The sequence below is a fragment of the Cupressus sempervirens genome, chromosome 9, assembly GCF_028749045.1.
Source record: "Cupressus sempervirens isolate cs-2001-9-10 chromosome 9, ASM2874904v1, whole genome shotgun sequence".
Taxonomy (NCBI): domain Eukaryota; kingdom Viridiplantae; phylum Streptophyta; class Pinopsida; order Cupressales; family Cupressaceae; genus Cupressus; species Cupressus sempervirens.
Window position 1 is genome coordinate 560829170 of NC_143126.1, and position 12074 is coordinate 560841243.

Genomic DNA, 12074 nt, shown 5'->3' on the forward strand with positions numbered 1-12074 from the left:
TAACATTGAAATATTGGATGCAATATTGGAGTAGTACGAACAACTACAAATTCTTCTGATCAACAAGATCTCATTGGTAGGTTTGACATTCCTACACTACACAAATGTATACATAATATAATATGTAAGCACACCACTTATTTTGGAAATCTTGACACGATCTTCTATGGAGACTTATACCAGTCTCAATCGATACTAAAATCCATTGTATTTGACAGTCAACCAGGACCCAACAGTTTAATGCCCTACAACTTCTGGAAAGAGAAGATAAAGTAATAATCATTGAGACTGATAATGAGATAGAAAGATGAAAACTTTATTCAAAGTTTAAGTAGATTTTCTTGTGACTACGAACAATTGATGACAAACATTACGTAAACTAGCAATGCATGAGGCCAATACCATTGGATCTAAATCCCTCTTTCCTATTCTATAGAAGGAGTTGTGTAGATAAACATAACACTAGAATGCTAGAAATATTGTTGGGTCAAACCATTATATTAAATGCGATTGATGAACATGATGAGAACTATAATTTTAAAAGTTAAGTATATGTGAAGTTGAATGTACTCGAAGAGATCTTTGTGTGTAACTACAATATGTAGGACAAAATAGTGAACAACTAAAATGAAGCCTTAAAAAGATACAACATCATGATTTTGACATTTTCTGGATCAAATTCAATGACCCAAACATTGGACAACTATAGAGAAACAAATATTGATAATACAATAGTGGTTCATCTTGGAAGACTAGGTGCCCATACTAAACATTACTAGGCAAATTCAAAAAATTCCCTCAAGAGAAAAATAACTATCAAAAAAAAATTCCCCATCTAACTCACATGCACAAGAATAATCCATCAATCACAAGGGTTGACAATGACAACATTCGCTTTCAATCCCACTATTATAAGACAACATGGTATAACATACACACCACTCTCACACACAAAGACAATACAATCTCTCTGCTTGATTAAATCTCTTACATTGGAAATAATTTCAAAGTGAAGCAAAGCTAATTCTTGAATAGCATGCCTCTAGTCAAATGCATGTTGCCAATTAGACAAATACTTTAAGTGTTCACATACACCATGATTCTTTCTTCTATGCAAATTCAACACACATAGTTTATGTGTGCACACACATAGTTTATGTGTGCACACACATGACATAGTTAATGACCATGATACATGTCATCTGATATTTTGTGTTTTCAAGAATTTCACACATTTGAGCATCTGTAAAGCAATATTACACAAGACTTCAATGCAATAGTGATTCATGACATCCACAACATAATGACACTAATAGAAAAAATCATAGTAGTCACACAAACAAACAAGCAAATTTCAAAAAATATAGAGGCTTTGATATTAACAACAATCTTAAATTACAACAAAATCAATGTTTGCAACATTCAAGCTAGGCCAATGTTCCCATACAAGAAATACCACAAACTATAGATAAGGTCATTGAAAGCATTCAAACTAAAAGAATCTTGTACATTGTAGGAGATTTCGACATTGACATGTCAAGAGAAAATGGATATAAAATAATCACGACAACACACATGCAACACTACAAACTATATTTTTTGTTAAACTTGTTGGTGTAATTAAATATTCACTAATTACACTTACCTAAGCTTACTTAGGATAATGCATTGCATAGTAGTTTGTGATTGAGACATTTAGGAGTCTGCACCTCAATTAAACACATGGTGTAGGAGAATTCCACTCTAGTTGGTCATAGTTGTTATCTCATTCCACCTTTAGTGTACTTATCACATCATCATCATAATCACACATACTTCATTGCATAATGGAGGATGATCCACCTTTGGTGGACATGTGATTCCACCTTGTGTGGGTGATAGCTTATCGTCTCCTTATCATTATCTCTTATCACCTCTCCTATATAAGGAGGCCTATTATGTACATTTTAAAATCAATCTATTGGATGCTAATCAAGTCCATTATCAATAATAGCTTTCTTGCATCTTCATGCAATTATCTTGCCATTCTCTTGGAAGTTATCTTGGTCTTTCATTTGATCCTGGGGGTGTTGTAGAGTCACCTAAAACTCTAACATGATATTAGAGCTCTCATGGTGTGAAGACCTCTTCTCAAGAAGTACAATCTTGGCTTGACTTATTGTTGGTGTAGCATTAGCAATTTGGACATCACAATTTGGAGGAGATTTCAAGAGTCGTATTTTGTGACCTTCTATTGCAGGTGAAAATTAGAGCTTGCTGGTGCAAATCAGATGTTGGCATCATATAGAGGGGGTCCAAAAACCCCTAAATCAATTTTTTTTCATCCAAGTCAGATATCTGAGGCCAAATCTATAGCCATTTTATTTTTTAAGGTGCGATGATGACAATTTAGGAAAAAATAATTTTAGAGGTGATTTTTAAATAGCAATATCTTCTTCATATAGACTCCTTTTTCCTAACAATTTTTTTTTTCTGTTTTGGGGTAGAATTGCATGATCTACACAATGGTGCAGGTATTTTGGATCTCTATCTCTAAATTTTTCTAAAAATCACAAATCCCATTTTTTACAACTTTCAAGGCTTTATTTTGGGCACATTCAGTAATATATTTAGATGCAATATTTTTTGAAAGTGCATGATTTTTCCTCTACTTTCTAGATCTGTAATCAAATTTTAGTGATTTGGAGTGGACATATCAAAATTTAGAAATTGGTCTTTTTGGCTATATTTACACTTAGTGAATACTTAGATTTCAATTTTCTTAAATGAATCAATAATTTGAAGGAGTTATTAGTTGATTTTAGTCATCATTTGATTTCATTATGGATTTTTCAAAAGTTCCATTACTCACTCCATATAACTATCATGAATGGAAACAAGCAATTTCTAATCAGTTGATGAGTATTGGATTGCTTAGAATGATTCTTGGACAAGATCTAGAACCAGCTATAGGTGTTGCAAATAGAAGGAAATGGTTTGATAGAAGGGATAAAGCACTTGGCTCTCTTAGATCTACCATCTCCAATGATTTGCTATATCATATTGCATCCTGCACACATCCTCATGATGCTTGGACTACATTGGAAGGAATCTTTGGTAAACCTGATAGAATAAGAAAATTCAAATTGGAGAATGAGCTTATAGGTCTAAGTCTGTGTGATTTTGACAATATTCAATACTTTTTCTCTAAGTTCAATTCCATTAGATTGGAGCTTTCTAATTGTGGCATTACTAAAGATGATGAGCAATTGATATTATCTATTCTTTCCAAGCTAGGTCATGAATATTCAATCTTTGTTTCCATATTCTATGATACTATGGATGCTCTTGGTAATGCATACAAAATGTCTTCTCTTGATGAATTTTTAGCTCAGCTCATAAGGGAACAAGCAAAGTTAGCACACATGGGTCAATTGAAGCCTTCCAAGTATCAAGTGTTGGTTGCAAATGACTCCTCTTCAAAGGCTCCCAAAGGAAAGGGAAACAAACAACACAAGGATCCTAAGAAACATGACAAAGGTGATGACTCTCCTTCACAACATAGTATTGAATCCAAGTCTTCTTCAAGAGAGGAAACATCTAGAAGAAAGAGAGATAAATGTGCTTATTGCAAAAAGCTAGGACATGATGAGCATAAATGTTTCCATAAGAAGATTGATGAGCTTACTCACATTCTTCAAAAGAGCAATATCCAGTTGCCCTCATTGATCTTCTCATTCTTCTCAATATCAGGCAGCTACTACATCTACATCATCCAAAGGTAAAGGACAAGAACTCATTGCTTCCACACATCCTAAGCAAGATAAATGGCTTCTTGATTCAAGTGCATGACATCATACGACATCTTCTATGTATATGTTTTCTTCTATTGAGCCTTGTACTTTTCCACCTACATTGATGGGTAATAATACATACATGAAGGTTTGTGGGAAAGGTTCTATTCCTATGGGAGAGGGTACATTTAATGATGTTCTTTGTGTACCATCTTTGACCACTGATCTCCTTTCCATTTACCAAATTACTCATGGGGCACAAGGTAGAATTGTTGAGTTCACTCTTGATTATGTCTACATTAGGGACATGGAGACTAGAGATGTCATAGCTATGAGAGTTGTTGACCATACATCATGCTTGTATTCTTTTGCACATTTTGTTGATAGTGATGATGATATTCATGATGTACCTAACCCTATATCAAGGGTGAATAATTCATGTGAGGAGAACATTGGACACTTGAATCATTTTGTTCTTGAGACAAGTGTTGAACTTCCTACTCCTCCACTTCTTGCTTCTTTAGACATGAGTTCTAATATTCAGTGGGATGATCTTTATGCTTCAGATCTTGTAGTGTGGGATGAATTCTTAGATGCTCTTTCAGATGAGTCTCATAATGCAGATTTGGTTAATACATTTGAGAAGGTTTCTCTTCAAGATACTTCTTCACCTTCTTTGGAGATTGGATTTCCCAACTCTTCCTGTTCTCTTATTTTTCACATCTCATAGGTCATCTTGATGGTGTGATAGAACCTTTGAGCTTGGAGACACCTATTCAATCTTCAGAGATGCATACATGGAGACCTTCTTCCTCCTTCCTCACTTTTTACATGGAGTGGCTTCTTCATCTTTTGATGTATTTATTTCATCCTATGGAGAGACATATTTCTTGTAGGCATTGGATTATATTTTGCTTGCAGGTACTCTTCATCTAAATTGGAGCTTCTTCATTATGGGGGGGATATCATGTCTCCTTATTTCCTTCCTATGGGGGGATCATTCTTTGTAAATACATGATGTATGCAATTTTTTGGGGGTCTTGAGTACTCCATCCATCCATGTATCTTGTTTTCATCTCTCTTTTTGGAGGAGGGTTTTTCCCATGAGGTTTTCTCTCTTTCTCCACTTTATGAGAGATTACATTTCATGTATTGCATTGCATATTGTAAATGGGTACCTAAAATGGCCTAGTAGTTGGGACCCATCTTGCATTGTGAGTTTAAGTGCATTCCCCTAAGTTGCACTTAAGGGGGGGTGGGGGTTGTTGGTGTAATTAAATGTTCACTAATTACACTTACTAAAGCTTACTTAGGATAATGCATTGCATAGTAGTTTGTGATTGAGACACTTAGGAGTTTGCACCTCAATTAAGCACATGGTGTAGGAGAATTCCACCTAGGTGATCATAGTTGTTATCTCATTCCACCTTTAGTTTACTTATCACATTATCATCCTCATCATTGCACATACTTCATTGCATAATGGAGGATGATCCACCTTTGGTGGACATGTGATTCCACCTTGTGTGGGTGATAGCTTATCTTCTCCTTATCATTGTCTCTTATCACCTCTCCTATATAAGGAGGCCTATTATGTACATTTTAAAATCAATCTATTGGATGTCAATCCAGTCCATTATCAATAATAGCATTATTGCATCTTCATGCAAGTGTCTTGCCATTCTCTCGTGGAAGTTATCTTGGTCTTTCATTTGATCTTGGGGGTGTTGTAGAGTTACCTAAAACTCTAACAAAACTACTCACACAATATAAATAAAATATTGATTGATCACATTTGGTTTGACGTAACAAAAAATATATGTTACTTCTACAAATCATAGGCATACTGGACTGACTACTTCTCCACTTCCATAAGAATACATCTTTGGAAATAACAAAATTCAATAGAAAGTAGCAAATATGCCAAACACAAAGAAACATAGTTCATCAACTAACTCAATAACTAGCACTTCCACATTCATAAAGTCAATTTTACAGATATATTTCTATTTTTCAAAAATAAAACAAGGTATCAAAGCACACATAGTCTCATTATGTAGGGATCAAATGGAAGTAAGCAAGAAGCCAAGAAAGCATACACAAATAAGGCACAAAGTAGCAACAAACATGTATGTCTTCTCACTTCTACAAATCTCAAATTTAGTGAACTTATCAACGAATACCACATTAATGCACAATGCTTGGCAAGTCCAAAGTAAGAAGTGCTAGTACTATATCTATCAAAGACCTTAATGCAAGAAAGATTGGAAATGAGTTTAAAGGTGATGTGCTGGTCGTATACAAAGCCCATTTTGATGGAGTGAACAAAAACATGTAAGGTGTTATGTGCTGACTTAACAGATAAAAAAACCAAGACTATAATAACACTCAACATCAATGACAAACTTGTGCAAGAATATGAGCTAAAGATAATATCGGGCATGGGAATTTCCATAATATTTTTTGAAGTCACATTGAAGAAATAATATGACCATAGCGGCTACAATTACATACTTCTCTTATTGAAAAAAGTATAAATGATATTATCGCCCACCTTTATACAAAGCACAACTTTATTTTGAATGCAACAATCAAATAACTTCTCAATAACACAAATGAGTACGCCATCAAAATAATTAGAGAACTCATGACAATAATAAAGAAAATGACATCTGGATATGCAATTAAGTCAAGGACTAACACACTAACACATACACATCATAGGTAAAGCGAGCTGTCTCATTCAGATTCCACACACTTTAGATATTTTTGATATTAATAGCAGCCAAAACAAGAGGGTTGACACATACTTCAGACACTGTCCACAAAGATTCATTGATATTTTAGCTAAAAAACCAACAACACTAACAATCTTTATTAACAAAAACTTCAATTGTACCCAAGACTTGGCCACCACTACTTGGCTATAGAGCAACAACTCCAAAGATCTGCAACCCTTGCACTACTATTAAAAAACATTGTTCTACGGAAAAATTGCAAAAATACTTTCAAATCCACTAAATTCACATACATTTGCAAGCTGAATAACAAAAGAACACTACAAATGTTAAATGACCTCTTGCAACAAACATTTTAGGTAACAATTGACACTTGTTCGATTTTCCTATTATGAATTGAGTTACATTCATAACAAAAAATGTGTTACAGGTCAATGAAGCTCTAAAGGTGGCCAATCCATTTTCAAATCCCTTTATTTCATCTTGTCCACAATGTGTCTACAAATTTGATAGCTACAATATTCTGCAAGAGGGAATACCACAATATATTAGGTGCAAGCAAGATGTCGACTCTGTATACCAACTTGATCTGAAAATAATGCTTACAATAAAAAATAGATAAACGATACATTGCTCAATTGATCAACCAATTATTCAACAAATGATCCTATATATCACAAACATCACAACTGAAGACTACCAAGAGGACAAATCAACCACCATCTTCATCTTACACGACATTGCCATAAGAGGACATTTCACTCTAAATCAAAGCAATAAAATCAATAATGCCTCTCTTGTAGAAGAATGACAAAATGTGACAAAAAAGATAAGTAGGCTAGTTTAGACTTTCTTAATCAATCTAGGCATTCTATCAATTTCAATATATAGTTACTAAATCCTATTCCAACAAAATGTATGCAGGCCATTGAAGGATGACACCAAAGGGAAATAATATGCCTCATTGGGAGCCTAAGATCGTGCACATACTTCTTATATAACTACTCATGCAATACAACTCTACTACATATGTTAATAGCTTATTGCAACTACATAGCTATATGTCAACATTGTCCTATTGTCTATGTGCCAATGAACTTGCATTACATATGTTGCTTCTTTTTTCACAACTCATAAGAGAATACGAGTCATCTCTCAAATACTGATAACTTAGCAAAATAAGAACAAGTCACATGTAAGTTGTTTAAATTGTCTATTGTCTACCATAAAATACATATAATAGTTGTATGTGCAATGAGTTACATCATAATCCACTATTGCACATTATAAAATAACAATTTCCATAATTCTATACTATGAAAACTCTTTATGTGCACCATGATGTTGATAATTATTTCTATGGTAAATTCCACAAGCGTAAGTGAATTGCCAGATATTTAATACTATTCACAATTGATGCATAACATTAACACTCACTTTGTTCATAATTAAATTAATAATTTTCTCTTACACTTCATTGATTTGAAAATCAAATAAAAAAATTAAAAAAATACAAATAGTAAATAGAAAGAACTAAATGAACTTTGTTCAAAATTAAATTAATCATTTTCTCTTACACTTAGTTGATTTGAAAATCAACAAATAACAAAATAAAAATAGTAGATGACAAAACTAGATGCTATGCATCCTAGTTAATATATAAGCTAAACCCTATAAATTGTATATTTACTCCTTTATTTCGAAATAAATAAATATACAGATTTATAATCGAAAGAAAACTATCAAAACCTGGCTTTCTTCCGTGGTTTTCTCTTTTTTGAAGGCGGATTGACATTTTTACGGCTACTTCTTTCAGTATTTGCTGGTTTCGGAGGAGCACAGAAATCTTTCAATCTTTCAGGCGGTACACTTTTTCCCCATCGATAAATTTTGCAAATATTTTTTCCAATTGTTTTTGGGATTTACTTGGAACTGAAGATACATCCTAGGTTTTATATACTGCATCAGGTCTTTACTGATTAGGTTTTCCTCATAGCAGAAGACCAATTGATTATATCATTTTGGTTTTGAATACTGGCTTAGGATTCGCTAAGTTCAAATACATTAGATTAGCTCTTTATTCAACTACTACAGATATGGTTGGAACAGTGCAGCCACAGTTAACAGTACCGATTGTGGTGGACAATCCAGATGGTTGGGGGCCTCCGGAAGGCCCTGCATTTCTAGAAAATCAGTTGCAGAATGTGCCCTATGCACCTTTCTCCAAGGGCGAAAAGCTTGGGAGGGTGGCAGATTGGACAAGGAATTATAATGCTAGGCCTAATGCAAGGGGCGGGCAGGAGTATTCAGTATTTGATTTTGCATTTGACGAGGCAGACGAGGAGTCATTCCGTTTGGTTGATGGGAAACCCCCTCCAAAGCCCAAGTTTGGCCCCAGGTGGAGGTTTCAGCAACAGAGGCAGCTCCCTCAGAGGAAAGATGAAGAAGTTGAGGCCAAAAAGAGGGAGGCAGAGAAGGAGCGGCAGCGACGAGATCGGTTTTATAATCAGAACAGGAATAACATGCAGCGCAGGGAAGCAGCGGCGTTCAAGAGCTCTGTGGATATCCAGCCTGATTGGACCATGCTTGAGCAGATCCCCTTCACTAGTTTCTCCAAATTGACCTACAGTGTTGGTGAGCCGGAAGATCTGGTGCTTTGCGGTGCTCTTGAGTACTATGACAAGTTGTATGATCGAGTCACACCAAAGAGTGAGAAGCGTCTGGAACGTTTCAAAAACAGAAACTTCTTCAAGGTGACTACTACTGATGATCCTGTGATAAGGCGCCTTGCAAGTGAGGATAAGGCTGTTGTTTTTGCAACTGATACAATCTTGGCCACACTGATGTGTGCTCCTCGGTCGGTGTATTCGTGGGATATCGTAGTCCAGAGGGTGGGCAACAAGCTTTTCTTTGACAAGAGGGATGGGTCTCAGTTGGATTTGCTGTCTGTGAATGAAACTTCCCAGGAACCTTTACCTGAAGCAAAAGATGACATTAATTCTGCCCATTCTCTTAGCGTGGAGGCAGCATATATCAACCAGAACTTTTCACAGCAAGTTCTGGTTAGAGATGGCAATAAGGTGGAGTTTGAAGAACCCAATCCGTTTGCTTCAGAGGGCGAGGAGGTTGCATCTGTTGCTTATCGTTATAGACGTTGGAAATTAGATGAAGATATATCATTGGTCGCAAGGTGCGAGGTCCATAGTGTTATGGATCTAAGGGGTCAAACACAGTTTCTCACTTTGAATGCTCTCAATGAATTTGATCCTAAGTTTTCTGGTGTTGATTGGCGTCAGAAGTTGGAAACCCAAAGAGGTGCTGTTTTGGCAACTGAACTCAAGAACAATGGAAATAAGCTTGCAAAATGGACCGCTCAAGCTCTTCTTGGAAGTGCAGATGTTATGAAGCTAGGTTATGTGTCTAGGGTTCACCCTCGGGATCACTTCAACCATGTTATTTTAAGCATTCAGGGATATAAGCCCAGAGAATTTGCAATGCAAATCAATTTGAACACTTCTAATATGTGGGGTATTGTTAAATCGATTGTTGATCTCTGCCTAAAACTGAATGAAGGGAAATATGTGTTTGTCAAAGATCCTTCAAAGCCTCAGTTGCGTATATATGAGGTTCCTAATGATGCATTTGAGAATGACTACGTGGAAGAACCTCTTCCTGAGGAAGAACAAGTACCTCCTCCAGCAGAGGAAGAAACTACAGCTAAACTGAATGAAGAGAAGGATGCAGATGTAGACGTGTAGGAGCGCAAACAGGCATTTGAGATACTTCTCTTTCTTTCTTAGATTTGGTATTGTAATTCTTGCTTCATTTGGATTAGCACAAGGTAGAGTTTAACAGACTTAAATTCCTTAAGTGAATCATTTTTGAGCGAGTGATTATTCTAAATGCATTGAAATGGAAATGCAGGCCTAATCAGTAAGCTACATAAACCTTAATTTGCCGTGGAAATTATGTGATTAATTTTACTGGATGCTTTTTAGATGAGAGGAATGAATTGCTATATCGTTGGTATTGCAAATGTTCTTTGTTGTGAAATTTTTTTGGAGTCTTGTATGCATAACTATTGTCCAATTTTCTGTGTTATAAAGGCAATTTTTCTAGAATATGGTGCAAGATTACTCTTGGTCATGAAGAAGTTTCCAAGAAAGTGTGTTTTCCTGGAGCTTTTATACTTGCTAATCAATTCAATGCAACACAAACCCTTTTGGCTGAAATTTGATTGCAAATGATTTCCATCTCCTTGTCTTACAAAAAGGCATGGAAGCAGTAAAGGTTTTCATCATTTTAGGTTTGTGACAATACTGATATTTACGCCAAAGACATTGTTTAGGTGACAAAGGGCTTATGAACTTCAGCTACACTATCAAATCTATGATTGATAAGATTTTTTAGATGTTGCAAGACCATTAGTTTAATTCTGGCTATTGCTATGTTAATGCCTACTGGCATTGTCATACAAAAAGACAAGTCCTGTGAACTTTTGAATACTCCTGTAATTTCTGAATTTATGAGGTATTCTCAGAGGCAGCGGTTCCACACAATTTTCCCACCATTATACCTCTGTGGTGCTTAGTACCCTGCAGAGTATTTTGTGACTGGATCATGTGTTGATAATGCCTTTTAAGGAATGACAGAGCTTTTGCAAATGCCAAATCCACAAAGTATGTTTGGATAGCTTTTAAAGGGGAGTTTCAATTGAATCAAATTGTCAAAAACATCTGTGCTTATGAGACCATCCATGGTGTGGAATTCGAGGAGTATATTAAATACCTTTAAAGGAGGGCAGAGATTTTTCAAAGGTCAAATCTACAAAATATATTTGGATGGCTTGGGAGTTTCAATCAAACCAAATTGCAAAAAACATCTATGCTTATGTTTGAGAGTACATTAAGTCAAAGGGGGATAGTACCATTCTTTTGCTTAGCCTTACATATTCTCTAATTTTGGTTCCGAGCTTTGATGTCTGTAATATAAAGGTAATCTGTGCTAGAGAATGCTGGGCCATCCAGTGTTACCATTTCTATAATTGGAAATTACCGTACTGGCAAGGTCCAAGTTGCTACTGCACTCATATTGGACTATAATAGCCATTCTGAAAATAAGTTGCTATATCATACTAGTCCCTGCTTTACATATTGTGTGTGTGAGATGGTGTTTGAGGATCTGCTTGCTTGTGAGGACTGGAAGAGATTGAAAAACAAATGGCCAAGAGGCAAAAGTTCTGTATGATGCAAATGATGAGAGTAATGGATCTTATGGGTGCCATGTGGAGAACTCTGTGAGGTTCCTGATGAATATTGTTTTTATACTGGAAAAGAGTGAAGTTGAGAGTGATTTTATCAAACAGGCAGTCAGCAAGAACATGAATTTGAGAGTGAGTTTATTAAACAGGTAGTTAGAAAGAATATTGTGCAGCCTAAGGGACACTGATATGCATGCCATTGGTACTAAGGCCTTTCAAGCAAGTCTTTAATTTATCAATGAATTCTGTTTGTCTTTCTTGATGTTTCTGAGACGTTAAATAAGTGGTACTTCTTGACTAGGC

The 12074-nt window shown here is 35.5% G+C and overlaps 1 pseudogene across 1 annotated transcript; it reads left to right on the top strand.

The window, feature by feature from the left end:
- The first annotated feature begins 8139 nt into the window (after positions 1–8139).
- On the top strand, positions 8140–10529 carry LOC149539885 (eukaryotic translation initiation factor 3 subunit D pseudogene; annotated as a pseudogene). Its single transcript, XR_016356316.1, has 2 exons — positions 8140–8375; positions 8555–10529. The product of XR_016356316.1 is annotated as a eukaryotic translation initiation factor 3 subunit D pseudogene (transcript).
- The last annotated feature ends 1545 nt before the right edge of the window (positions 10530–12074 follow it).